General features: G+C 47.8%; 15 non-coding genes across 15 annotated transcripts; all 15 read left to right on the top strand.

Annotated features, from left to right (window-relative positions):
- The first annotated feature begins 746 nt into the window (after positions 1-746).
- Positions 747-937, top strand: LOC141245296 (U2 spliceosomal RNA). Its single transcript, XR_012309128.1, has one exon. It is a non-coding gene; the product is annotated as a U2 spliceosomal RNA (small nuclear RNA).
- A 7649-nt stretch (positions 938-8586) lies between these two features.
- LOC141245350 (U2 spliceosomal RNA) lies at positions 8587-8782 on the top strand. The gene has a single exon (XR_012309179.1). It is a non-coding gene; the product is annotated as a U2 spliceosomal RNA (small nuclear RNA).
- Positions 8783-9903: 1121 nt separating this feature from the next.
- On the top strand, positions 9904-10094 carry LOC141245297 (U2 spliceosomal RNA). Its single transcript, XR_012309129.1, has one exon. It is a non-coding gene; the product is annotated as a U2 spliceosomal RNA (small nuclear RNA).
- Positions 10095-11219: 1125 nt separating this feature from the next.
- Positions 11220-11410, top strand: LOC141245298 (U2 spliceosomal RNA). The gene has a single exon (XR_012309130.1). It is a non-coding gene; the product is annotated as a U2 spliceosomal RNA (small nuclear RNA).
- Positions 11411-12532: 1122 nt separating this feature from the next.
- On the top strand, positions 12533-12723 carry LOC141245299 (U2 spliceosomal RNA). The gene has a single exon (XR_012309131.1). It is a non-coding gene; the product is annotated as a U2 spliceosomal RNA (small nuclear RNA).
- A 1118-nt stretch (positions 12724-13841) lies between these two features.
- LOC141245300 (U2 spliceosomal RNA) lies at positions 13842-14032 on the top strand. Its single transcript, XR_012309132.1, has one exon. It is a non-coding gene; the product is annotated as a U2 spliceosomal RNA (small nuclear RNA).
- Positions 14033-15153: 1121 nt separating this feature from the next.
- LOC141245301 (U2 spliceosomal RNA) lies at positions 15154-15344 on the top strand. Its single transcript, XR_012309133.1, has one exon. It is a non-coding gene; the product is annotated as a U2 spliceosomal RNA (small nuclear RNA).
- A 1120-nt stretch (positions 15345-16464) lies between these two features.
- Positions 16465-16655, top strand: LOC141245303 (U2 spliceosomal RNA). The gene has a single exon (XR_012309135.1). It is a non-coding gene; the product is annotated as a U2 spliceosomal RNA (small nuclear RNA).
- A 1119-nt stretch (positions 16656-17774) lies between these two features.
- Positions 17775-17965, top strand: LOC141245304 (U2 spliceosomal RNA). The gene has a single exon (XR_012309136.1). It is a non-coding gene; the product is annotated as a U2 spliceosomal RNA (small nuclear RNA).
- A 1121-nt stretch (positions 17966-19086) lies between these two features.
- LOC141245305 (U2 spliceosomal RNA) lies at positions 19087-19277 on the top strand. Its single transcript, XR_012309137.1, has one exon. It is a non-coding gene; the product is annotated as a U2 spliceosomal RNA (small nuclear RNA).
- A 1122-nt stretch (positions 19278-20399) lies between these two features.
- On the top strand, positions 20400-20590 carry LOC141245306 (U2 spliceosomal RNA). Its single transcript, XR_012309138.1, has one exon. It is a non-coding gene; the product is annotated as a U2 spliceosomal RNA (small nuclear RNA).
- Positions 20591-21711: 1121 nt separating this feature from the next.
- LOC141245307 (U2 spliceosomal RNA) lies at positions 21712-21902 on the top strand. The gene has a single exon (XR_012309139.1). It is a non-coding gene; the product is annotated as a U2 spliceosomal RNA (small nuclear RNA).
- Positions 21903-23023: 1121 nt separating this feature from the next.
- LOC141245308 (U2 spliceosomal RNA) lies at positions 23024-23214 on the top strand. Its single transcript, XR_012309140.1, has one exon. It is a non-coding gene; the product is annotated as a U2 spliceosomal RNA (small nuclear RNA).
- Positions 23215-24339: 1125 nt separating this feature from the next.
- LOC141245309 (U2 spliceosomal RNA) lies at positions 24340-24530 on the top strand. Its single transcript, XR_012309141.1, has one exon. It is a non-coding gene; the product is annotated as a U2 spliceosomal RNA (small nuclear RNA).
- A 1121-nt stretch (positions 24531-25651) lies between these two features.
- LOC141245310 (U2 spliceosomal RNA) lies at positions 25652-25842 on the top strand. The gene has a single exon (XR_012309142.1). It is a non-coding gene; the product is annotated as a U2 spliceosomal RNA (small nuclear RNA).
- Positions 25843-26690: the final 848 nt, after the last annotated feature.

Genomic DNA, 26690 nt, shown 5'->3' on the forward strand with positions numbered 1-26690 from the left:
TGCCCTTGTTATCAACAGCAGCCTTTTAAACTCACCTGAGCTAACAGGTATGTGAGCTGGTTACTCTGCTGCGCTTAAAATTTCTTTTTTGGTTTGCTACAATGCCTTTTCTGAAACGTTGTCTCCCTCTGCTGGAACATTGACTTCTTTCATTTAATGCCTGCAGACTATAAAATAGAAACCAACCCAAAAAGTTTGGTTGATTAGTCTGTGGCATTCTTTTAAACTGTTGCTTATGGCGGTCTCTGTGAGCTTCTCAGTGACATTCAGCCATCCAGGTATCCCGCCTGCAGTAGACGGAATGTGGCAATGGAACGCTGGCTGCGCGTGTCATAATAGGCTCTGAGCCTTTATATACCTGCGCACAGCAGCAGCCACCTTCAGTCTGTTGCTGGACAGCCAGCAGCAGCAGCAGGAGAGGTAATTAATCAGCAACCCTCCTGCTAAGGGTAGACAGCTGCTCGTTCCACCCCCCCCCCCCCCCCCGCCTTAATTGGTTCTCCTCCCTTCCAACGGTGTTGAGGCGGGTGGGAACAGCCGGGGGTTGAGGGTACTGTGCTAAAAGAGGTGGAGTTATGCAGATCTAAAACGCGTGGATTGCAGCAGCAGCAAGCCGAAAAGTGCAGGCATGTGAGGGATCTAGAGGTTGACAGCATGTCTTCTTAACGGGAGTCCAGGTGGCCATCTCCACAAATGGACTTTTCAGAATCCTTGGGTGGCACCGTAGTCGGAAACCAATTCTGGTTATCGCTTCTCGGCCTTTTGGCTAAGATCAAGTGTAGTATCTGTTCTTATCAGTTTAATATCTGATACGTCCCCTATCTGGGGACCATATATTAAATGGATTTTTAGAACAGGGAGATGGAAAAAGAGCTTGCTCTGTCCACTCCACGCATTGACCTGGTATTGCAGTATCTCCAGGACCGGTGCACCCCTTCTTTAATGCAGTTTCTAAAATCAGAAAGAATTGAATTCAATGCTTTTTGTTCATTTTGCTTGTTTGTCGGATTTTGGGATGGACTCTTTGGCTTTGCTTTTCTTCTCCTCATTGGATTTTTCATGTTAAAAGTTGCAGAAGCCAGATGACAAGCTCATTTTGGTTCAACTTCAGCAACTGTGCATTGCATTGCCATGTAATGTAATGTAATGCAATGCTATCTATCTAGCTCTCCCTCTATACTTCCTTTTGGATAAACAGACATATTAGGCAAGCATTTTGGAGCTTTCACCTAAATAACTACAGGTGGTGAGATAAGCTGCACAATATAATTGACCTTTCAGTATATTGTTGCACACACACCATCTATTTAGCAAATGCCCTTGTTATCAACAGCAGCCTTTTAAACTCACCTGAGCTAACAGGTATGTGAGCTGGTTACTCTGCTGCGCTTAAAATTTCTTTTTTGGTTTGCTACAATGCCTTTTCTGAAACGTTGTCTCCCTCTGCTGGAACACTGACTTCTTTCATTTAATGCCTGCAGACTATAAAAGAGAAACCAACCCAAAAAGTTTGGTTGATTAGTCTGTGGCATTCTTTTAAACTGTTGCTTATGGCGGTCTCTGTGAGCTTCTCAGTGACATTCAGCCATCCAGGTATCCCGCCTGCAGTAGACGGAATGTGGCAATGGAACGCTGGCTGCGCGTGTCATAATAGGCTCTGAGCCTTTATATACCTGCGCACAGCAGCAGCCACCTTCAGTCTGCTGCTGGACAGCCAGCAGCAGCAGCAGCAGGAGAGGTAATTAATCAGCAACCCTCCTGCTAAGGGTAGACAGCTGCTCGTTCCACCCCCCCCCCCGCCTTAATTGGTTCTCCTCCCTTCCAACGGTGTTGAGGCGGGTGGGAACAGCCGGGGGTTGAGGGTACTGTGCTAAAAGAGGTGGAGTTATGCAGATCTAAAACGCGTGGATTGCAGCAGCAGCAAGCCGAAAAGTGCAGGCATGTGAGGGATCTAGAGGTTGACAGCATGTCTTCTTAACGGGAGTCCAGGTGGCCATCTCCACAAATGGACTTTTCAGAATCCTTGGGTGGCACCGTAGTCGGAAACCAATTCTGGTTATCGCTTCTCGGCCTTTTGGCTAAGATCAAGTGTAGTATGTTTCGAAAAGGCGGTTTTGGATGTTGGCCGCCCTAGTAGATTGATACATTATGCACACTGGGGTTTAGGCGCTTGTTAGTACGCCAGGTGGCTAATATAGTCATCTGGTGGAAAGCATGGCCCCCCAAGATCGACGCCATTGGGCCGGGGAAGATCGAAAGCCCGAAGTGTGAAGTGCCCCAGGAGTGGTGACCCTGGGGTGCCTTAACTCACTGGGATTGAAACCCCACTTGAGTTTATGGCACATTTGCACAAGCACTTCAAATTTTCTTTCTTCGCACACACCCTTATTCCGGGCCTTCTGGCCTTAGGATGGGGAATTTTTCAATTCCCGGTCGAAGGTCCGGGCAGTATTGTACTGTGAAACCTTCACTATTTATTTAATTTCTTTGTCACTGTGTGTCCACTTATTCACGTGTGTCACGTCCTACTAGGATTTTGTCGGGATGCGGTTCCCTTACGGGTTCCTCTCTTGGCAGGTCTAGGGGGGGAGTGTGTGGCCATCAGGTTCCGCTCCCCCCTGAACCCCCTGGCTCTCCTCTTTCGGGAGGAGAGCGTTGTTGGCTCCCCTCTTCCGGGAGGGGAGCACAGTCTTTGGCTCCCAGTGCCTTGCTCGGGTGAGAACTCGGGCAGGTGCTGGGGGTAAGATTGGGTCGCCTCTGGCTTCAGCTGGAGGTGGCTTTTTGTCCCTGTTCCTCGCTGTGGCCATTTGGCTCGGAGGGACGGGGAATGGTTTGGGGTACCCTTCTCCTTTTGGAGAGGGTTTCAAGAAGACCAGCATCCTAGTGCACTTTTTTTGTGGCACTTGTCACTTTTTTAAGCGCACTCAGGTTTTGTACACGAATTCGGGCTTTCGATAAAAAAAAAAAAAAAAAAAAAAAAAATCTGTTCTTTTAAGAACACAAGAGCTATGATCTACACTTGACGAGAGCGATCGAACTCGGAAGGAGAAGAGCTTCGGAGCCCAGCTGACATCGGAGAAGGAAGGCGGATATCGGTGGGAGGAAGAAGCTCTAAAGAATCCAGAAGAAGACGAAGACTCGGAGAAGAATCGGGCTGTCCTGTGGAATCTTCGAGGAAGAAAATCATCGAGACAAAGACCTTTCGGGGAATTTGTCCAGAACACGACGGGAGAAGAATCTGCATAGCTCCCCCCATTCCGGGAAGAGTTCCAGATCCAGCTCCAAGAAGTAACTGCAGGAGGAAAGCCATGGCAAGCGCTGCGAGGAAGGCCGAAAAGAAGAGCCTGGAGCAGGGGACAGCCAGGAGGGCCCAGCCAGGAGCCGATTCTGACCCCAAGGACTCTGCCTCCACGACTGGCCAGCAGAAGGGACCCCAGAAGCCCCGCCACGAAGCTCCAGCCCTGGAGCCATGGATGCGGCAGACGGTGGCCCTGAAGCTGAAGGAAGTGGATGGGAGGGTGCCGGACATGTCCTCGGACGTGCTCTGCCAGAAGATGCTGCTGGATCGAGGCTTCTCCAGGTCGGACACCCTCAGCATCCAGACCTTCTTGACGGGGATCTTCTTCGTCACCTTCGCCACTGTGAACACCTGCAGGAGGTTCTGGGAAATGGTAAGCGCAAAAGGACCGGATAATTCTTTCTCTGCCTTTACAGGTAGCTGCCCTATCCAGAGGGACGAAAGGAGGATCACGGTCTCCATGCGCAACCCGCACACCCCAGGCCAAGACATCTGTACCTTCCTGAGACGCTTCTGTTTGGTTGTGAAGGAACCCTCTCACATCCTGAATGGACTCGGCTTCTGGACAGGTAAGTGGTCGGTGACCGTTAGACTTCACAGGGACCTGGCGTACTCAGACGGACTTCGGCACCTGCCCCCGACATTCTCCCTGGGCAACTCCTACGGCCTCATCTATTACCCGGACATGCCGCGGAACTGCAGGAGATGCGGCAAGAACGGCCACGAGATGAAGGACTGCAAGGAGGATGCCTGCAGGATTTGTCGAGTGACGGGACACAGCTCGAAGGACTGCCCGAAGAAGACGTCCTGCAACCTGTGTGGGCTGGCGGCTCATCTGTACAAGGATTGCCCCAAGCGTGAGAGATCCTGGGCATCGGTGGTTGCGACGACCCCAGCTCCGGAGGACAAGGCCCCGACGACCAGGCCTGTGAAGGTCAAGGACGCGACGACCAAGGCCCCAGCGGCCAAGGCCGAGACGACCAAGGCCAAAGCGGTCAAGGAGTCGGTGGCCAAAGCCCCAGCGACGGTCCCAGCAGCTCCGAAGCAGAAGAAAAAGTCAAAGGAGGGTAAGAGTTCTGTCACCCCTCTCTCGATCCCTCCCCCTGCCACCCCCGTCCAATCCCCCCCCACCCCGGCCACCCCTGCTGAGGATTCCACTTCCTCTTCCTCCTTCCCCTACTCCTCAGCAGGTGTCCTTTCCCCTGCCCCGGCAGCCACTCTCCCTCCCCAGACCATGGTAGCGGTGGAATTAACCTTTCCTCCACCCGCCGCTATCTATTCCGAGGAGGATTTTCCCCTTCTTGTCTCCCCAGTTCCAACCCGGGGAAAGAGGAAGGTGGAAGACAGCCCTGCTACTGAATCCTCCAAAAAGAAGATTCTGGATTTCGTAGGCGAAAAGGAGGATACCCTCCCTGAGCCAGAAGAGATGGAGCACATGGTTGAGACCCTGGTGGCCGAGCCAGAAGAGGAGGAACTGGTGGTCGCCGAGATCGAGGCCGCGCTGCTTGACCAGATGGAGGAAGAGGGCCTGCTGGTGATCCCGTCACCAGCAGTCAACACCGACGAGGGACCACCCGACCGGAGTGGTAACTAAGGTGTATTGCCTGCGCTAACTTTTTCTTTTTTCCCTACATGATGGCTAATATTAACTTATTTTCCATTAATGTCAGGAGCATCAAGGACAAGTTCAGACGTCAGACTATTTATGCCTTCCTTACTTCCCAGTTGTGTGATGTTTATATGTTGCAGGAATGTTCCCTTCCCTCCTCTAGGTCCTTCAAACACCTGGCCAGGGAGTGGTCCCACGGTCCATCCTACTGGTCCGGTGGGGGTGACTGCAAGTCTGCGGGGGTCGCAATTCTGATCAGAGGGGGCGCATTCACCCTTGAGTCCGTCCAGGAGCTCATCTGCGGCAGGGCTCTTGTTGTAGATGGCAACTGGGCAGGAGAACCTGTCAGGTTCATCAACGTGTATGCGTCCCCACTGAAGAATGAGCGTTTGGAGCTTTTCCAGACCCTGCGGCTTCAGCTTGCCACCACCAGGACCTTAGTGATGGCCGGGGATTTCAACTGCCCCATCGAGGAGGATGGTCGTAGTTCTGGCACATCTGCCAAGTTGGACATCACGTCCAAGCTGCTCATCGAGATGGTAACCGAGGCCACTCTTCAGGACGTGGTGGGCTCCATGGGGAGAGGCTCCACGAACTATTCGTGGAGCCGACCCGATGGCTCACTCCGCTCCAGGATTGACTTTGTGTTCACCTCTCGAGCAGTCAGGCAGAGTAGGCACTCGATGGTCCCCTGCTTCTTCTCTGACCACAGAGCCATTCACTTACAAGGTGTCCTCGGTGACGGTTTTCCGTCCGGCCCCGGCTCCTGGAAGCTGAATTGTGCTCTGCTGGCTCAGGATGAAGTCGTGGAGGAGCTGAGAGCAGCCTACGCAATGTGGCAGTCCTACAAGGGTAGCTTCCAAACAGTCTCTGATTGGTGGGAATATGTTAAACTTGAGTTTCGCTGTTTCTTTCAGGCCAAGGGTCGACAACAGGCGTGTGAGAAGAGGAGGGACTTCCGAGGGCTGCAGCGCGAGCTGCGGTCGCTGCAGGACCTTCTTCACTGCGGCTGGGACGTGAGGGAGGAGCTGGAGGAGACTAAGAAGAGCCTGAAAAGGCACTTTGAGGAGGAGTCCAAGCGAATCGTCTTCCGTTCCAAAGTGGAGAATCTGGAGAAGGGTGAGAAATGTAACTCATTCTTTTTCAGGAAACTTCATGCCGGTCACACGCCCCTGAACGAGCTGCGAGACGAGAGCGGAAACATGCGACGTGGGAAGGAGGACGTGATGAGGGTCGTCAGCGACTTCTACAGCGAACTCTACTCCCACAAGACTACCGACCCCGACGCTGCTGATAAGTTCCTGTCAGGTATCACTAACCATCTTGATCCTGCAGGCACGACAGCCTTGGACAAACCTCTGATGGTGGGCGAATTGCTCTCTGCCGCTAAATCCTTTAGGACCGGCAGGACCCCGGGCAGTGATGGTCTTCCAGCGGAGCTCTATGTAGCGCTGGGAGACCTCATCTGTCCGGACCTGTTGGACCTGTACGAGGAGATGGTGGTGGAGGGTAGAATGCCTCCATCTTTGAGGGAAGGAATGGTCACGATCCTGTACAAGCGGAAGGGAGAGAGGTGCGACCTGAGGAATTGGCGTCCCATCACTCTGCTCAACGTGGACTACAAGATCCTGGCCAAGACGATGGCGACACGACTTAAGACGGTCATCGGACGGATCATCCACCCGGACCAGACCTGCGGCATCCCTGGATGTCGCATCGCAGACAGCCTCGCTCTCGTGCGGGACACGGTCGAGTACATCAAGGTCCGCCGCGCACACGCGGCCCTGGTCTCCTTGGATCAGGAGAAGGCCTTCGACCGGGTTTCCCACGAGTTCATGGGCCGAGCTCTGCACCGGTTAGGTTTGGGTAACATGTTTTGTTCGTATGTCCGTCTGATGTATTTTGATATCCACAGCTCGGTGTTGGTGAACGGCTGGAAGACTGACCCCTTCCCTGTCCTCTCTGGGGTCAGACAAGGCTGCCCTCTATCACCTCTTCTTTTTGTTTGTGTTATAGAACTCTTCGCAGAGGCTATCCGGCAGAATGGAGAGATCAGAGGGATCACCGCACCGGGTCCGGGACGACACGAGGTCAAGTGCTCGCTCTACATGGACGACGTCACCGTCTTCTGCGCTGATCGTGGTTCAGTCGACGCCCTCGTCCAGACGTGTGAGAGGTTCGGCCGGGCTTCAGGGGCCAAAGTCAACTGCAGGAAGTCGGAAGCCATGCTCTTCGGGGATTGGCAGCCGGCCTCCTCTGCCCCCTTCCCCTTCAACATTCAACCGGATTTCCTCAAGGTGCTGGGAGTCTGGTTCGGGAAGGAAGGAGCGGCCCTCAAGTCCTGGCAAGAACGCTTGGCCAAGGTGAAGCAACGGATCGGACTCTGGAGCCTCAGACACCTCACTTGTGAGGGTAAGGCACTCGTCCTGCGTAATGAGGTCCTGCCCGTCTTGCAGTACACGGCGCAGGCCTGGCCCCCACACGTCACTGTGTGCAGGGCCATTACCAGGACAGTGTTTCACTTTGTCTGGGGATCCAAGATGGACAGAGTCAGGCGGGCCGTCATGTACAAGGAGCCTTGCAAGGGTGGGAAGGGCGTTCCAGATATCCCCACCCTCCTGCGATCCTCTTTTGTGTGTGATTGTGTCCGCCGGACTTTGCAAGTCAAGAATGGCTCCGCGGGCAGGTCCATGTCTCGCTTCTTCCTGCTTCCTCTTTGGAGGCGACTCGGCTGGGACAAGTGGGACAGCTCCTTCCCCTACAACTGGACGACGCCATGGTTCTACGGAGACGTCGTTCGATTTGTGGGGGAACATCAACTGGAGGGACTCAAGCCCGACTTGTGGAAGCCCAAAACTATCCACAAGCTCATCAGAGCCAAGGATGACTTGGAGAACATCACAGGACTTCACCAGGACACGCTGGAGACTGTGTGGACAAATGTGTCGTCTGACAGGCTGACCAACGGGCACAAGGACTTGTCGTGGATGGCGATTCAGGGCGGACTGCCCGTCCGGTCATTCATGCATGCCCGGAACCTGTGCAAGACCCGGTACTGCCCAAGGTGCCCCTTCGTGGAGGAAACATCTTTGCACACTTTTTGGGACTGCCGATTTGCACAGCGCCTGTTGACTGCCCTTGAGGACGACCTGAGGAACTCTGTCCCCAGGGCGAGCCTATCGCACCATTCTGTGCTTTACGGACTCTTCCCTGGGGTTCATACCGTCGGAGCCATCCAGGAGGCTTGGCGCCTTATGAACTGGTTCAAGGATGCCGTTTGGGTCGCCAGGAACCGGCTCATCTTGAGGAGGGAGAGGATGTCCATCCAGGACTGCCGCAGGCTGATCCACAGCCTGCTCAGAGACTATTCCATCGTGGACGGTCCGGAGGACGAGGATGAGGACTAAACCCCTCCTTCCCCTCTCCCCTTATGTGTCTTGTCTTTCAATAAAGCTTCGGGCCTGTGATTTTCCCCTCCCCATCCCCTTTTTCCCAATCCCCATCCCTTATCACGGTTCGTCGTACTGTATTGATTGACATGCTTTTTCTTTCAGATTGAGTGTTTTGTGTAGCATAGGGGTGTGATGTGTCTAGTTAGTGCGTCGGATCCTCATTCTATGTAAATATGATGTAGAATTCTGTGTGTACTGGGCTGCGGCACTGTACACTGTCTGTTAACTTATTTTTTGTGCTAATAAAAGATATATTCAATCAAAAAAAAATCTGTTCTTATCAGTTTAATATCTGATACGTCCCCTATCTGGGGACCATATATTAAATGGAGTTTTAGAACAGGGAGATGGAAAAAGAGCTTGCTCTGTCCACTCCACGCATTGACCTGGTATTGCAGTATCTCCAGGACCGGTGCACCCCTTCTTTAATGCAGTTTCTAAAATCAGAAAGAATTGAATTCAATGCTTTTTGTTCATTTTGCTTGTTTGTCGGATTTTGGGATGGACTCTTTGGCTTTGCTTTTCTTCTCCTCATTGGATTTTTCATGTTAAAAGTTGCAGAAGCCAGATGACAAGCTCATTTTGGTTCAACTTCAGCAACTGTGCATTGCATTGCCATGTAATGTAATGTAATGCAATGCTATCTATCTAGCTCTCCCTCTATACTTCCTTTTGGATAAACAGACATATTAGGCAAGCATTTTGGAGCTTTCACCTAAATAACTACAGGTGGTGAGATAAGCTGCACAATATAATTGACCTTTCAGTATATTGTTGCACACACACCATCTATTTAGCAAATGCCCTTGTTATCAACAGCAGCCTTTTAAACTCACCTGAGCTAACAGGTATGTGAGCTGGTTACTCTGCTGCGCTTAAAATTTCTTTTTTGGTTTGCTACAATGCCTTTTCTGAAACGTTGTCTCCCTCTGCTGGAACACTGACTTCTTTCATTTAATGCCTGCAGACTATAAAAGAGAAACCAACCCAAAAAGTTTGGTTGATTAGTCTGTGGCATTCTTTTAAACTGTTGCTTATGGCGGTCTCTGTGAGCTTCTCAGTGACATTCAGCCATCCAGGTATCCCGCCTGCAGTAGACGGAATGTGGCAATGGAACGCTGGCTGCGCGTGTCATAATAGGCTCTGAGCCTTTATATACCTGCGCACAGCAGCAGCCACCTTCAGTCTGCTGCTGGACAGCCAGCAGCAGCAGCAGCAGGAGAGGTAATTAATCAGCAACCCTCCTGCTAAGGGTAGACAGCTGCTCGTTCCACCCCCCCCCCCGCCTTAATTGGTTCTCCTCCCTTCCAACGGTGTTGAGGCGGGTGGGAACAGCCGGGGGTTGAGGGTACTGTGCTAAAAGAGGTGGAGTTATGCAGATCTAAAACGCGTGGATTGCAGCAGCAGCAAGCCGAAAAGTGCAGGCATGTGAGGGATCTAGAGGTTGACAGCATGTCTTCTTAACGGGAGTCCAGGTGGCCATCTCCACAAATGGACTTTTCAGAATCCTTGGGTGGCACCGTAGTCGGAAACCAATTCTGGTTATCGCTTCTCGGCCTTTTGGCTAAGATCAAGTGTAGTATCTGTTCTTATCAGTTTAATATCTGATACGTCCCCTATCTGGGGACCATATATTAAATGGATTTTTAGAACAGGGAGATGGAAAAAGAGCTTGCTCTGTCCACTCCACGCATTGACCTGGTATTGCAGTATCTCCAGGACCGGTGCACCCCTTCTTTAATGCAGTTTCTAAAATCAGAAAGAATTGAATTCAATGCTTTTTGTTCATTTTGCTTGTTTGTCGGATTTTGGGATGGACTCTTTGGCTTTGCTTTTCTTCTCCTCATTGGATTTTTCATGTTAAAAGTTGCAGAAGCCAGATGACAAGCTCATTTTGGTTCAACTTCAGCAACTGTGCATTGCATTGCCATGTAATGTAATGTAATGCAATGCTATCTATCTAGCTCTCCCTCTATACTTCCTTTTGGATAAACAGACATATTAGGCAAGCATTTTGGAGCTTTCACCTAAATAACTACAGGTGGTGAGATAAGCTGCACAATATAATTGACCTTTCAGTATATTGTTGCACACACACCATCTATTTAGCAAATGCCCTTGTTATCAACAGCAGCCTTTTAAACTCACCTGAGCTAACAGGTATGTGAGCTGGTTACTCTGCTGCGCTTAAAATTTCTCTTTTGGTTTGCTACAATGCCTTTTCTGAAACGTTGTCTCCCTCTGCTGGAACACTGACTTCTTTCATTTAATGCCTGCAGACTATAAAAGAGAAACCAACCCAAAAAGTTTGGTTGATTAGTCTGTGGCATTCTTTTAAACTGTTGCTTATGGCGGTCTCTGTGAGCTTCTCAGTGACATTCAGCCATCCAGGTATCCCGCCTGCAGTAGACGGAATGTGGCAATGGAACGCTGGCTGCGCGTGTCATAATAGGCTCTGAGCCTTTATATACCTGCGCACAGCAGCAGCCACCTTCAGTCTGCTGCTGGACAGCCAGCAGCAGCAGCAGCAGGAGAGGTAATTAATCAGCAACCCTCCTGCTAAGGGTAGACAGCTGCTCGTTCCACCCCCCCCCCCCCCCGCCTTAATTGGTTCTCCTCCCCTCCAACGGTGTTGAGGCGGGTGGGAACAGCCGGGGGTTGAGGGTACTGTGCTAAAAGAGGTGGAGTTATGCAGATCTAAAACGCGTGGATTGCAGCAGCAGCAAGCCGAAAAGTGCAGGCATGTGAGGGATCTAGAGGTTGACAGCATGTCTTCTTAACGGGAGTCCAGGTGGCCATCTCCACAAATGGACTTTTCAGAATCCTTGGGTGGCACCGTAGTCGGAAACCAATTCTGGTTATCGCTTCTCGGCCTTTTGGCTAAGATCAAGTGTAGTATCTGTTCTTATCAGTTTAATATCTGATACGTCCCCTATCTGGGGACCATATATTAAATGGATTTTTAGAACAGGGAGATGGAAAAAGAGCTTGCTCTGTCCACTCCACGCATTGACCTGGTATTGCAGTATCTCCAGGACCGGTGCACCCCTTCTTTAATGCAGTTTCTAAAATCAGAAAGAATTGAATTCAATGCTTTTTGTTCATTTTGCTTGTTTGTCGGATTTTGGGATGGACTCTTTGGCTTTGCTTTTCTTCTCCTCATTGGATTTTTCATGTTAAAAGTTGCAGAAGCCAGATGACAAGCTCATTTTGGTTCAACTTCAGCAACTGTGCATTGCATTGCCATGTAATGTAATGTAATGCAATGCTATCTATCTAGCTCTCCCTCTATACTTCCTTTTGGATAAACAGACATATTAGGCAAGCATTTTGGAGCTTTCACCTAAATAACTACAGGTGGTGAGATAAGCTGCACAATATAATTGACCTTTCAGTATATTGTTGCACACACACCATCTATTTAGCAAATGCCCTTGTTATCAACAGCAGCCTTTTAAACTCACCTGAGCTAACAGGTATGTGAGCTGGTTACTCTGCTGCGCTTAAAATTTCTTTTTTGGTTTGCTACAATGCCTTTTCTGAAACGTTGTCTCCCTCTGCTGGAACACTGACTTCTTTCATTTAATGCCTGCAGACTATAAAAGAGAAACCAACCCAAAAAGTTTGGTTGATTAGTCTGTGGCATTCTTTTAAACTGTTGCTTATGGCGGTCTCTGTGAGCTTCTCAGTGACATTCAGCCATCCAGGTATCCCGCCTGCAGTAGACGGAATGTGGCAATGGAACGCTGGCTGCGCGTGTCATAATAGGCTCTGAGCCTTTATATACCTGCGCACAGCAGCAGCCACCTTCAGTCTGCTGCTGGACAGCCAGCAGCAGCAGCAGCAGGAGAGGTAATTAATCAGCAACCCTCCTGCTAAGGGTAGACAGCTGCTCGTTCCACCCCCCCCCCCCGCCTTAATTGGTTCTCCTCCCTTCCAACGGTGTTGAGGCGGGTGGGAACAGCCGGGGGTTGAGGGTACTGTGCTAAAAGAGGTGGAGTTATGCAGATCTAAAACGCGTGGATTGCAGCAGCAGCAAGCCGAAAAGTGCAGGCATGTGAGGGATCTAGAGGTTGACAGCATGTCTTCTTAACGGGAGTCCAGGTGGCCATCTCCACAAATGGACTTTTCAGAATCCTTGGGTGGCACCGTAGTCGGAAACCAATCCTGGTTATCGCTTCTCGGCCTTTTGGCTAAGATCAAGTGTAGTATCTGTTCTTATCAGTTTAATATCTGATACGTCCCCTATCTGGGGACCATATATTAAATGGATTTTTAGAACAGGGAGATGGAAAAAGAGCTTGCTCTGTCCACTCCACGCATTGACCTGGTATTGCAGTATCTCCAGGACCGGTGCACCCCTTCTTTAATGCAGTTTCTAAAATCAGAAAGAATTGAATTCAATGCTTTTTGTTCATTTTGCTTGTTTGTCGGATTTTGGGATGGACTCTTTGGCTTTGCTTTTCTTCTCCTCATTGGATTTTTCATGTTAAAAGTTGCAGAAGCCAGATGACAAGCTCATTTTGGTTCAACTTCAGCAACTGTGCATTGCATTGCCATGTAATGTAATGTAATGCAATGCTATCTATCTAGCTCTCCCTCTATACTTCCTTTTGGATAAACAGACATATTAGGCAAGCATTTTGGAGCTTTCACCTAAATAACTACAGGTGGTGAGATAAGCTGCACAATATAATTGACCTTTCAGTATATTGTTGCACACACACCATCTATTTAGCAAATGCCCTTGTTATCAACAGCAGCCTTTTAAACTCACCTGAGCTAACAGGTATGTGAGCTGGTTACTCTGCTGCGCTTAAAATTTCTTTTTTGGTTTGCTACAATGCCTTTTCTGAAACGTTGTCTCCCTCTGCTGGAACACTGACTTCTTTCATTTAATGCCTGCAGACTATAAAAGAGAAACCAACCCAAAAAGTTTGGTTGATTAGTCTGTGGCATTCTTTTAAACTGTTGCTTATGGCGGTCTCTGTGAGCTTCTCAGTGACATTCAGCCATCCAGGTATCCCGCCTGCAGTAGACGGAATGTGGCAATGGAACGCTGGCTGCGCGTGTCATAATAGGCTCTGAGCCTTTATATACCTGCGCACAGCAGCAGCCACCTTCAGTCTGCTGCTGGACAGCCAGCAGCAGCAGCAGGAGAGGTAATTAATCAGCAACCCTCCTGCTAAGGGTAGACAGCTGCTCGTTCCACCCCCCCCCCCGCCTTAATTGGTTCTCCTCCCTTCCAACGGTGTTGAGGCGGGTGGGAACAGCCGGGGGTTGAGGGTACTGTGCTAAAAGAGGTGGAGTTATGCAGATCTAAAACGCGTGGATTGCAGCAGCAGCAAGCCGAAAAGTGCAGGCATGTGAGGGATCTAGAGGTTGACAGCATGTCTTCTTAACGGGAGTCCAGGTGGCCATCTCCACAAATGGACTTTTCAGAATCCTTGGGTGGCACCGTAGTCGGAAACCAATTCTGGTTATCGCTTCTCGGCCTTTTGGCTAAGATCAAGTGTAGTATCTGTTCTTATCAGTTTAATATCTGATACGTCCCCTATCTGGGGACCATATATTAAATGGATTTTTAGAACAGGGAGATGGAAAAAGAGCTTGCTCTGTCCACTCCACGCATTGACCTGGTATTGCAGTATCTCCAGGACCGGTGCACCCCTTCTTTAATGCAGTTTCTAAAATCAGAAAGAATTGAATTCAATGCTTTTTGTTCATTTTGCTTGTTTGTCGGATTTTGGGATGGACTCTTTGGCTTTGCTTTTCTTCTCCTCATTGGATTTTTCATGTTAAAAGTTGCAGAAGCCAGATGACAAGCTCATTTTGGTTCAACTTCAGCAACTGTGCATTGCATTGCCATGTAATGTAATGTAATGCAATGCTATCTATCTAGCTCTCCCTCTATACTTCCTTTTGGATAAACAGACATATTAGGCAAGCATTTTGGAGCTTTCACCTAAATAACTACAGGTGGTGAGATAAGCTGCACAATATAATTGACCTTTCAGTATATTGTTGCACACACACCATCTATTTAGCAAATGCCCTTGTTATCAACAGCAGCCTTTTAAACTCACCTGAGCTAACAGGTATGTGAGCTGGTTACTCTGCTGCGCTTAAAATTTCTTTTTTGGTTTGCTACAATGCCTTTTCTGAAACGTTGTCTCCCTCTGCTGGAACACTGACTTCTTTCATTTAATGCCTGCAGACTATAAAAGAGAAACCAACCCAAAAAGTTTGGTTGATTAGTCTGTGGCATTCTTTTAAACTGTTGCTTATGGCGGTCTCTGTGAGCTTCTCAGTGACATTCAGCCATCCAGGTATCCCGCCTGCAGTAGACGGAATGTGGCAAAGGAACGCTGGCTGCGCGTGTCATAATAGGCTCTGAGCCTTTATATACCTGCGCACAGCAGCAGCCACCTTCAGTCTGCTGCTGGACAGCCAGCAGCAGCAGCAGCAGGAGAGGTAATTAATCAGCAACCCTCCTGCTAAGGGTAGACAGCTGCTCGTTCCACCCCCCCCCCCGCCTTAATTGGTTCTCCTCCCTTCCAACGGTGTTGAGGCGGGTGGGAACAGCCGGGGGTTGAGGGTACTGTGCTAAAAGAGGTGGAGTTATGCAGATCTAAAACGCGTGGATTGCAGCAGCAGCAAGCCGAAAAGTGCAGGCATGTGAGGGATCTAGAGGTTGACAGCATGTCTTCTTAACGGGAGTCCAGGTGGCCATCTCCACAAATGGACTTTTCAGAATCCTTGGGTGGCACCGTAGTCGGAAACCAATTCTGGTTATCGCTTCTCGGCCTTTTGGCTAAGATCAAGTGTAGTATCTGTTCTTATCAGTTTAATATCTGATACGTCCCCTATCTGGGGACCATATATTAAATGGATTTTTAGAACAGGGAGATGGAAAAAGAGCTTGCTCTGTCCACTCCACGCATTGACCTGGTATTGCAGTATCTCCAGGACCGGTGCACCCCTTCTTTAATGCAGTTTCTAAAATCAGAAAGAATTGAATTCAATGCTTTTTGTTCATTTTGCTTGTTTGTCGGATTTTGGGATGGACTCTTTGGCTTTGCTTTTCTTCTCCTCATTGGATTTTTCATGTTAAAAGTTGCAGAAGCCAGATGACAAGCTCATTTTGGTTCAACTTCAGCAACTGTGCATTGCATTGCCATGTAATGTAATGTAATGCAATGCTATCTATCTAGCTCTCCCTCTATACTTCCTTTTGGATAAACAGACATATTAGGCAAGCATTTTGGAGCTTTCACCTAAATAACTACAGGTGGTGAGATAAGCTGCACAATATAATTGACCTTTCAGTATATTGTTGCACACACACCATCTATTTAGCAAATGCCCTTGTTATCAACAGCAGCCTTTTAAACTCACCTGAGCTAACAGGTATGTGAGCTGGTTACTCTGCTGCGCTTAAAATTTCTTTTTTGGTTTGCTACAATGCCTTTTCTGAAACGTTGTCTCCCTCTGCTGGAACACTGACTTCTTTCATTTAATGCCTGCAGACTATAAAAGAGAAACCAACCCAAAAAGTTTGGTTGATTAGTCTGTGGCATTCTTTTAAACTGTTGCTTATGGCGGTCTCTGTGAGCTTCTCAGTGACATTCAGCCATCCAGGTATCCCGCCTGCAGTAGACGGAATGTGGCAATGGAACGCTGGCTGCGCGTGTCATAATAGGCTCTGAGCCTTTATATACCTGCGCACAGCAGCAGCCACCTTCAGTCTGCTGCTGGACAGCCAGCAGCAGCAGCAGCAGGAGAGGTAATTAATCAGCAACCCTCCTGCTAAGGGTAGACAGCTGCTCGTTCCACCCCCCCCCCGCCTTAATTGGTTCTCCTCCCTTCCAACGGTGTTGAGGCGGGTGGGAACAGCCGGGGGTTGAGGGTACTGTGCTAAAAGAGGTGGAGTTATGCAGATCTAAAACGCGTGGATTGCAGCAGCAGCAAGCCGAAAAGTGCAGGCATGTGAGGGATCTAGAGGTTGACAGCATGTCTTCTTAACGGGAGTCCAGGTGGCCATCTCCACAAATGGACTTTTCAGAATCCTTGGGTGGCACCGTAGTCGGAAACCAATTCTGGTTATCGCTTCTCGGCCTTTTGGCTAAGATCAAGTGTAGTATCTGTTCTTATCAGTTTAATATCTGATACGTCCCCTATCTGGGGACCATATATTAAATGGATTTTTAGAACAGGGAGATGGAAAAAGAGCTTGCTCTGTCCACTCCACGCATTGACCTGGTATTGCAGTATCTCCAGGACCGGTGCACCCCTTCTTTAATGCAGTTTCTAAAATCAGAAAGAATTGAATTCAATGCTTTTTGTTCATTTTGCTTGTTTGTCGGATTTTGGGATGGACTCTTTGGCTTTGCTTTTCTTCTCCTCATTGGATTTTTCATGTTAAAAGTTGCAGAAGCCAGATGACAAGCTCATTTTGGTTCAACTTCAGCAACTGTGCATTGCATTGCCATGTAATGTAATGTAATGCAATGCTATCTATCTAGCTCTCCCTCTATACTTCCTTTTGGATAAACAGATATATTAGGCAAGCATTTTGGAGCTTTCACCTAAATAACTACAGGTGGTGAGATAAGCTGCACAATATAATTGACCTTTCAGTATATTGTTGCACACACACCATCTATTTAGCAAATGCCCTTGTTATCAACAGCAGCCTTTTAAACTCACCTGAGCTAACAGGTATGTGAGCTGGTTACTCTGCTGCGCTTAAAATTTCTTTTTTGGTTTGCTACAATGCCTTTTCTGAAACGTTGTCTCCCTCTGCTGGAACACTGACTTCTTTCATTTAATGCCTGCAGACTATAAAAGAGAAACCAACCCAAAAAGTTTGGTTGATTAGTCTGTGGCATTCTTTTAAACTGTTGCTTATGGCGGTCTCTGTGAGCTTCTCAGTGACATTCAGCCATCCAGGTATCCCGCCTGCAGTAGACGGAATGTGGCAATGGAACGCTGGCTGCGCGTGTCATAATAGGCTCTGAGCCTTTATATACCTGCGCACAGCAGCAGCCACCTTCAGTCTGCTGCTGGACAGCCAGCAGCAGCAGCAGCAGGAGAGGTAATTAATCAGCAACCCTCCTGCTAAGGGTAGACAGCTGCTCGTTCCACCCCCCCCCACCTTAATTGGTTCTCCTCCCTTCCAACGGTGTTGAGGCGGGTGGGAACAGCCGGGGGTTGAGGGTACTGTGCTAAAAGAGGTGGAGTTATGCAGATCTAAAACGCGTGGATTGCAGCAGCAGCAAGCCGAAAAGTGCAGGCATGTGAGGGATCTAGAGGTTGACAGCATGTCTTCTTAACGGGAGTCCAGGTGGCCATCTCCACAAATGGACTTTTCAGAATCCTTGGGTGGCACCGTAGTCGGAAACCAATTCTGGTTATCGCTTCTCGGCCTTTTGGCTAAGATCAAGTGTAGTATCTGTTCTTATCAGTTTAATATCTGATACGTCCCCTATCTGGGGACCATATATTAAATGGATTTTTAGAACAGGGAGATGGAAAAAGAGCTTGCTCTGTCCACTCCACGCATTGACCTGGTATTGCAGTATCTCCAGGACCGGTGCACCCCTTCTTTAATGCAGTTTCTAAAATCAGAAAGAATTGAATTCAATGCTTTTTGTTCATTTTGCTTGTTTGTCGGATTTTGGGATGGACTCTTTGGCTTTGCTTTTCTTCTCCTCATTGGATTTTTCATGTTAAAAGTTGCAGAAGCCAGATGACAAGCTCATTTTGGTTCAACTTCAGCAACTGTGCATTGCATTGCCATGTAATGTAATGTAATGCAATGCTATCTATCTAGCTCTCCCTCTATACTTCCTTTTGGATAAACAGACATATTAGGCAAGCATTTTGGAGCTTTCACCTAAATAACTACAGGTGGTGAGATAAGCTGCACAATATAATTGACCTTTCAGTATATTGTTGCACACACACCATCTATTTAGCAAATGCCCTTGTTATCAACAGCAGCCTTTTAAACTCACCTGAGCTAACAGGTATGTGAGCTGGTTACTCTGCTGCGCTTAAAATTTCTTTTTTGGTTTGCTACAATGCCTTTTCTGAAACGTTGTCTCCCTCTGCTGGAACACTGACTTCTTTCATTTAATGCCTGCAGACTATAAAAGAGAAACCAACCCAAAAAGTTTGGTTGATTAGTCTGTGGCATTCTTTTAAACTGTTGCTTATGGCGGTCTCTGTGAGCTTCTCAGTGACATTCAGCCATCCAGGTATCCCGCCTGCAGTAGACGGAATGTGGCAATGGAACGCTGGCTGCGCGTGTCATAATAGGCTCTGAGCCTTTATATACCTGCGCACAGCAGCAGCCACCTTCAGTCTGCTGCTGGACAGCCAGCAGCAGCAGCAGCAGGAGAGGTAATTAATCAGCAACCCTCCTGCTAAGGGTAGACAGCTGCTCGTTCCACCCCCCCCCCCGCCTTAATTGGTTCTCCTCCCTTCCAACGGTGTTGAGGCGGGTGGGAACAGCCGGGGGTTGAGGGTACTGTGCTAAAAGAGGTGGAGTTATGCAGATCTAAAACGCGTGGATTGCAGCAGCAGCAAGCCGAAAAGTGCAGGCATGTGAGGGATCTAGAGGTTGACAGCATGTCTTCTTAACGGGAGTCCAGGTGGCCATCTCCACAAATGGACTTTTCAGAATCCTTGGGTGGCACCGTAGTCGGAAACCAATTCTGGTTATCGCTTCTCGGCCTTTTGGCTAAGATCAAGTGTAGTATCTGTTCTTATCAGTTTAATATCTGATACGTCCCCTATCTGGGGACCATATATTAAATGGATTTTTAGAACAGGGAGATGGAAAAAGAGCTTGCTCTGTCCACTCCACGCATTGACCTGGTATTGCAGTATCTCCAGGACCGGTGCACCCCTTCTTTAATGCAGTTTCTAAAATCAGAAAGAATTGAATTCAATGCTTTTTGTTCATTTTGCTTGTTTGTCGGATTTTGGGATGGACTCTTTGGCTTTGCTTTTCTTCTCCTCATTGGATTTTTCATGTTAAAAGTTGCAGAAGCCAGATGACAAGCTCATTTTGGTTCAACTTCAGCAACTGTGCATTGCATTGCCATGTAATGTAATGTAATGCAATGCTATCTATCTAGCTCTCCCTCTATACTTCCTTTTGGATAAACAGACATATTAGGCAAGCATTTTGGAGCTTTCACCTAAATAACTACAGGTGGTGAGATAAGCTGCACAATATAATTGACCTTTCAGTATATTGTTGCACACACACCATCTATTTAGCAAATGCCCTTGTTATCAACAGCAGCCTTTTAAACTCACCTGAGCTAACAGGTATGTGAGCTGGTTACTCTGCTGCGCTTAAAATTTCTTTTTTGGTTTGCTACAATGCCTTTTCTGAAACGTTGTCTCCCTCTGCTGGAACACTGACTTCTTTCATTTAATGCCTGCAGACTATAAAAGAGAAACCAACCCAAAAAGTTTGGTTGATTAGTCTGTGGCATTCTTTTAAACTGTTGCTTATGGCGGTCTCTGTGAGCTTCTCAGTGACATTCAGCCATCCAGGTATCCCGCCTGCAGTAGACGGAATGTGGCAATGGAACGCTGGCTGCGCGTGTCATAATAGGCTCTGAGCCTTTATATACCTGCGCACAGCAGCAGCCACCTTCAGTCTGCTGCTGGACAGCCAGCAGCAGCAGCAGCAGGAGAGGTAATTAATCAGCAACCCTCCTGCTAAGGGTAGACAGCTGCTCGTTCCACCCCCCCCCCCCGCCTTAATTGGTTCTCCTCCCTTCCAACGGTGTTGAGGCGGGTGGGAACAGCCGGGGGTTGAGGGTACTGTGCTAAAAGAGGTGGAGTTATGCAGATCTAAAACGCGTGGATTGCAGCAGCAGCAAGCCGAAAAGTGCAGGCATGTGAGGGATCTAGAGGTTGACAGCATGTCTTCTTAACGGGAGTCCAGGTGGCCATCTCCACAAATGGACTTTTCAGAATCCTTGGGTGGCACCGTAGTCGGAAACCAATTCTGGTTATCGCTTCTCGGCCTTTTGGCTAAGATCAAGTGTAGTATCTGTTCTTATCAGTTTAATATCTGATACGTCCCCTATCTGGGGACCATATATTAAATGGATTTTTAGAACAGGGAGATGGAAAAAGAGCTTGCTCTGTCCACTCCACGCATTGACCTGGTATTGCAGTATCTCCAGGACCGGTGCACCCCTTCTTTAATGCAGTTTCTAAAATCAGAAAGAATTGAATTCAATGCTTTTTGTTCATTTTGCTTGTTTGTCGGATTTTGGGATGGACTCTTTGGCTTTGCTTTTCTTCTCCTCATTGGATTTTTCATGTTAAAAGTTGCAGAAGCCAGATGACAAGCTCATTTTGGTTCAACTTCAGCAACTGTGCATTGCATTGCCATGTAATGTAATGTAATGCAATGCTATCTATCTAGCTCTCCCTCTATACTTCCTTTTGGATAAACAGACATATTAGGCAAGCATTTTGGAGCTTTCACCTAAATAACTACAGGTGGTGAGATAAGCTGCACAATATAATTGACCTTTCAGTATATTGTTGCACACACACCATCTATTTAGCAAATGCCCTTGTTATCAACAGCAGCCTTTTAAACTCACCTGAGCTAACAGGTATGTGAGCTGGTTACTCTGCTGCGCTTAAAATTTCTTTTTTGGTTTGCTACAATGCCTTTTCTGAAACGTTGTCTCCCTCTGCTGGAACACTGACTTCTTTCATTTAATGCCTGCAGACTATAAAAGAGAAACCAACCCAAAAAGTTTGGTTGATTAGTCTGTGGCATTCTTTTAAACTGTTGCTTATGGCGGTCTCTGTGAGCTTCTCAGTGACATTCAGCCATCCAGGTATCCCGCCTGCAGTAGACGGAATGTGGCAATGGAACGCTGGCTGCGCGTGTCATAATAGGCTCTGAGCCTTTATATACCTGCGCACAGCAGCAGCCACCTTCAGTCTGCTGCTGGACAGCCAGCAGCAGCAGCAGCAGGAGAGGTAATTAATCAGCAACCCTCCTGCTAAGGGTAGACAGCTGCTCGTTCCACCCCCACCCCCGCCTTAATTGGTTCTCCTCCCTTCCAACGGTGTTGAGGCGGGTGGGAACAGCCGGGGGTTGAGGGTACTGTGCTAAAAGAGGTGGAGTTATGCAGATCTAAAACGCGTGGATTGCAGCAGCAGCAAGCCGAAAAGTGCAGGCATGTGAGGGATCTAGAGGTTGACAGCATGTCTTCTTAACGGGAGTCCAGGTGGCCATCTCCACAAATGGACTTTTCAGAATCCTTGGGTGGCACCGTAGTCGGAAACCAATTCTGGTTATCGCTTCTCGGCCTTTTGGCTAAGATCAAGTGTAGTATCTGTTCTTATCAGTTTAATATCTGATACGTCCCCTATCTGGGGACCATATATTAAATGGATTTTTAGAACAGGGAGATGGAAAAAGAGCTTGCTCTGTCCACTCCACGCATTGACCTGGTATTGCAGTATCTCCAGGACCGGTGCACCCCTTCTTTAATGCAGTTTCTAAAATCAGAAAGAATTGAATTCAATGCTTTTTGTTCATTTTGCTTGTTTGTCGGATTTTGGGATGGACTCTTTGGCTTTGCTTTTCTTCTCCTCATTGGATTTTTCATGTTAAAAGTTGCAGAAGCCAGATGACAAGCTCATTTTGGTTCAACTTCAGCAACTGTGCATTGCATTGCCATGTAATGTAATGTAATGCAATGCTATCTATCTAGCTCTCCCTCTATACTTCCTTTTGGATAAACAGACATATTAGGCAAGCATTTTGGAGCTTTCACCTAAATAACTACAGGTGGTGAGATAAGCTGCACAATATAATTGACCTTTCAGTATATTGTTGCACACACACCATCTATTTAGCAAATGCCCTTGTTATCAACAGCAGCCTTTTAAACTCACCTGAGCTAACAGGTATGTGAGCTGGTTACTCTGCTGCGCTTAAAATTTCTTTTTTGGTTTGCTACAATGCCTTTTCTGAAACGTTGTCTCCCTCTGCTGGAACACTGACTTCTTTCATTTAATGCCTGCAGACTATAAAAGAGAAACCAACCCAAAAAGTTTGGTTGATTAGTCTGTGGCATTCTTTTAAACTGTTGCTTATGGCGGTCTCTGTGAGCTTCTCAGTGACATTCAGCCATCCAGGTATCCCGCCTGCAGTAGACGGAATGTGGCAATGGAACGCTGGCTGCGCGTGTCATAATAGGCTCTGAGCCTTTATATACCTGCGCACAGCAGCAGCCACCTTCAGTCTGCTGCTGGACAGCCAGCAGCAGCAGCAGCAGGAGAGGTAATTAATCAGCAACCCTCCTGCTAAGGGTAGACAGCTGCTCGTTCCACCCCCCCCCCCGCCTTAATTGGTTCTCCTCCCTTCCAACGGTGTTGAGGCGGGTGGGAACAGCCGGGGGTTGAGGGTACTGTGCTAAAAGAGGTGGAGTTATGCAGATCTAAAACGCGTGGATTGCAGCAGCAGCAAGCCGAAAAGTGCAGGCATGTGAGGGATCTAGAGGTTGACAGCATGTCTTCTTAACGGGAGTCCAGGTGGCCATCTCCACAAATGGACTTTTCAGAATCCTTGGGTGGCACCGTAGTCGGAAACCAATTCTGGTTATCGCTTCTCGGCCTTTTGGCTAAGATCAAGTGTAGTATCTGTTCTTATCAGTTTAATATCTGATACGTCCCCTATCTGGGGACCATATATTAAATGGATTTTTAGAACAGGGAGATGGAAAAAGAGCTTGCTCTGTCCACTCCACGCATTGACCTGGTATTGCAGTATCTCCAGGACCGGTGCACCCCTTCTTTAATGCAGTTTCTAAAATCAGAAAGAATTGAATTCAATGCTTTTTGTTCATTTTGCTTGTTTGTCGGATTTTGGGATGGACTCTTTGGCTTTGCTTTTCTTCTCCTCATTGGATTTTTCATGTTAAAAGTTGCAGAAGCCAGATGACAAGCTCATTTTGGTTCAACTTCAGCAACTGTGCATTGCATTGCCATGTAATGTAATGTAATGCAATGCTATCTATCTAGCTCTCCCTCTATACTTCCTTTTGGATAAACAGACATATTAGGCAAGCATTTTGGAGCTTTCACCTAAATAACTACAGGTGGTGAGATAAGCTGCACAATATAATTGACCTTTCAGTATATTGTTGCACACACACCATCTATTTAGCAAATGCCCTTGTTATCAACAGCAGCCTTTTAAACTCACCTGAGCTAACAGGTATGTGAGCTGGTTACTCTGCTGCGCTTAAAATTTCTTTTTTGGTTTGCTACAATGCCTTTTCTGAAACGTTGTCTCCCTCTGCTGGAACACTGAGTTCTTTCATTTAATGCCTGCAGACTATAAAAGAGAAACCAACCCAAAAAGTTTGGTTGATTAGTCTGTGGCATTCTTTTAAACTGTTGCTTATGGCGGTCTCTGTGAGCTTCTCAGTGACATTCAGCCATCCAGGTATCCCGCCTGCAGTAGACGGAATGTGGCAATGGAACGCTGGCTGCGCGTGTCATAATAGGCTCTGAGCCTTTATATACCTGCGCACAGCAGCAGCCACCTTCAGTCTGCTGCTGGACAGCCAGCAGCAGCAGCAGCAGGAGAGGTAATTAATCAGCAACCCTCCTGCTAAGGGTAGACAGCTGCTCGTTACACCCCCCCCCCCCCCCGCCTTAATTGGTTCTCCTCCCTTCCAACGGTGTTGAGGCGGGTGGGAACAGCCGGGGGTTGAGGGTACTGTGCTAAAAGAGGTGGAGTTATGCAGATCTAAAACGCGTGGATTGCAGCAGCAGCAAGCCGAAAAGTGCAGGCATGTGAGGGATCTAGAGGTTGACAGCATGTCTTCTTAACGGGAGTCCAGGTGGCCATCTCCACAAATGGACTTTTCAGAATCCTTGGGTGGCACCGTAGTCGGAAACCAATTCTGGTTATCGCTTCTCGGCCTTTTGGCTAAGATCAAGTGTAGTATCTGTTCTTATCAGTTTAATATCTGATACGTCCCCTATCTGGGGACCATATATTAAATGGATTTTTAGAACAGGGAGATGGAAAAAGAGCTTGCTCTGTCCACTCCACGCATTGACCTGGTATTGCAGTATCTCCAGGACCGGTGCACCCCTTCTTTAATGCAGTTTCTAAAATCAGAAAGAATTGAATTCAATGCTTTTTGTTCATTTTGCTTGTTTGTCGGATTTTGGGATGGACTCTTTGGCTTTGCTTTTCTTCTCCTCATTGGATTTTTCATGTTAAAAGTTGCAGAAGCCAGATGACAAGCTCATTTTGGTTCAACTTCAGCAACTGTGCATTGCATTGCCATGTAATGTAATGTAATGCAATGCTATCTATCTAGCTCTCCCTCTATACTTCCTTTTGGATAAACAGACATATTAGGCAAGCATTTTGGAGCTTTCACCTAAATAACTACAGGTGGTGAGATAAGCTGCACAATATAATTGACCTTTCAGTATATTGTTGCACACACACCATCTATTTAGCAAATGCCCTTGTTATCAACAGCAGCCTTTTAAACTCACCTGAGCTAACAGGTATGTGAGCTGGTTACTCTGCTGCGCTTAAAATTTCTTTTTTGGTTTGCTACAATGCCTTTTCTGAAACGTTGTCTCCCTCTGCTGGAACACTGACTTCTTTCATTTAATGCCTGCAGACTATAAAAGAGAAACCAACCCAAAAAGTTTGGTTGATTAGTCTGTGGCATTCTTTTAAACTGTTGCTTATGGCGGTCTCTGTGAGCTTCTCAGTGACATTCAGCCATCCAGGTATCCCGTCTGCAGTAGACGGAATGTGGCAATGGAACGCTGGCTGCGCGTGTCATAATAGGCTCTGAGCCTTTATATACCTGCGCACAGCAGCAGCCACCTTCAGTCTGCTGCTGGACAGCCAGCAGCAGCAGCAGCAGGAGAGGTAATTAATCAGCAATCCTCCTGCTAAGGGTAGACAGCTGCTCGTTCCACCCCCCCCCCCGCCTTAATTGGTTCTCCTCCCTTCCAACGGTGTTGAGGCGGGTGGGAACAGCCGGGGGTTGAGGGTACTGTGCTAAAAGAGGTGGAGTTATACAGATCTAAAACGCGTGGATTGCAGCAGCAGCAAGCCGAAAAGTGCAGGCATGTGAGGGATCTAGAGGTTGACAGCATGTCTTCTTAACGGGAGTCCAGGTGGCCATCTCCACAAATGGACTTTTCAGAATCCTTGGGTGGCACCGTAGTCGGAAACCAATTCTGGTTATCGCTTCTCGGCCTTTTGGCTAAGATCAAGTGTAGTATCTGTTCTTATCAGTTTAATATCTGATACGTCCCCTATCTGGGGACCATATATTAAATGGATTTTTAGAACAGGGAGATGGAAAAAGAGCTTGCTCTGTCCACTCCACGCATTGACCTGGTATTGCAGTATCTCCAGGACCGGTGCACCCCTTCTTTAATGCAGTTTCTAAAATCAGAAAGAATTGAATTCAATGCTTTTTGTTCATTTTGCTTGTTTGTCGGATTTTGGGATGGACTCTTTGGCTTTGCTTTTCTTCTCCTCATTGGATTTTTCATGTTAAAAGTTGCAGAAGCCAGATGACAAGCTCATTTTGGTTCAACTTCAGCAACTGTGCATTGCATTGCCATGTAATGTAATGTAATGCAATGCTATCTATCTAGCTCTCCCTCTATACTTCCTTTTGGATAAACAGACATATTAGGCAAGCATTTTGGAGCTTTCACCTAAATAACTACAGGTGGTGAGATAAGCTGCACAATATAATTGACCTTTCAGTATATTGTTGCACACACACCATCTATTTAGCAAATGCCCTTGTTATCAACAGCAGCATTTTAAACTCACCTGAGCTAACAGGTATGTGAGCTGGTTACTCTGCTGCGCTTAAAATTTCTTTTTTGGTTTGCTACAATGCCTTTTCTGAAACGTTGTCTCCCTCTGCTGGAACACTGACTTCTTTCATTTAATGCCTGCAGACTATAAAAGAGAAACCAACCCAAAAAGTTTGGTTGATTAGTCTGTGGCATTCTTTTAAACTGTTGCTTATGGCGGTCTCTGTGAGCTTCTCAGTGACATTCAGCCATCCAGGTATCCCGCCTGCAGTAGACGGAATGTGGCAATGGAACGCTGGCTGCGCGTGTCATAATAGGCTCTGAGCCTTTATATACCTGCGCACAGGAGCAGCCACCTTCAGTCTGCTGCTGGACAGCCAGCAGCAGCAGCAGCAGGAGAGGTAATTAATCAGCAACCCTCCTGCTAAGGGTAGACAGCTGATCGTTC

This window comes from Phyllobates terribilis, unplaced genomic scaffold (assembly GCF_046119375.1).
Source record: "Phyllobates terribilis strain yellow unplaced genomic scaffold, ASM4611937v1 Scaffold_1828__1_contigs__length_205237, whole genome shotgun sequence".
NCBI classification, from domain to species: domain Eukaryota; kingdom Metazoa; phylum Chordata; class Amphibia; order Anura; family Dendrobatidae; genus Phyllobates; species Phyllobates terribilis.